This window comes from Anguilla rostrata, chromosome 16, assembly GCF_018555375.3.
Source record: "Anguilla rostrata isolate EN2019 chromosome 16, ASM1855537v3, whole genome shotgun sequence".
Taxonomy (NCBI): domain Eukaryota; kingdom Metazoa; phylum Chordata; class Actinopteri; order Anguilliformes; family Anguillidae; genus Anguilla; species Anguilla rostrata.
The window spans coordinates 1,763,837-1,764,790 of NC_057948.1; positions in this window are offsets into that span (position 1 = coordinate 1,763,837).

Genomic DNA, 954 nt, shown 5'->3' on the forward strand with positions numbered 1-954 from the left:
AGCCTGGCTGGCCCAATGCACACTGGGATAGGCTCCAGCACCCCTGGCGACCCTGCCCAGGATAAGCGGGTATAGATAATCGATGGATGGATGTCGGTTGTCCAACAGTGCCTCCTGGAGTTTTACATCCAATATTGAAATGGAGTGATCTTTGTCTGCAGCATGTTACACGTGCATGTAAATACACTGCTATCTGAGTTTTAATCACAATATAGACCGCTGCTGGGTCCGTACAGCCTGCTCACTGCTTATTCCTGTATTTTAATGTATAAACACAGCGTGTAGATGTTCCCCTGTCATACAGTACTGCACTGCTGCCCTGCTCTCCCTGGGAGTATCGGGGCTCCCCCACTCCCTGCCCACTGATCCCTTAGCAGTGTGCAGCACCAGGAGGTCCTAAGACAGCCTCAGCACAGGGGCTCAGCTGATACCTTAGCTCATAGTGATGGATGACAAAGGGATTTTACATTTATGCAACCTCATATTTGTACTCCAGTGAAACAGGAAATGTCTGCCACCTGGGTGCGATTAGGATCAGTGTGAAGTCTACTCTCTCACTCTGGCTGGAGTGGGAGAAATGAGAGTGAGGGGGGCAAATGCCTGTGAAGAGATCTACAGCTGCACAGCCAAATCTCTGCCATAGCATTTATACATTCTGGGGATGGAGACACCATTCACTGTACAGTGGGTTTCTCCTTGTCAGCAGATCAGCGCTCGTGTTCAGAATTCCTGGAACATCAATCAATCAAATTTTATTTGTATAGCGTATTTCACAGCAATTGTCACAATGCGCTTCACAGACAACCCTGGCCTAGACCCCCACAGGAGCAATCCTAAAGCAACATGGGTCACGCGTAACCACAGAAAGTGACGGCTGCTCCAGACCAACAGTCTGTGGGCTAGACCATGGAGCTGGAGGGAGCGCATGCCACCTTGGTGATTTACACATGCTGC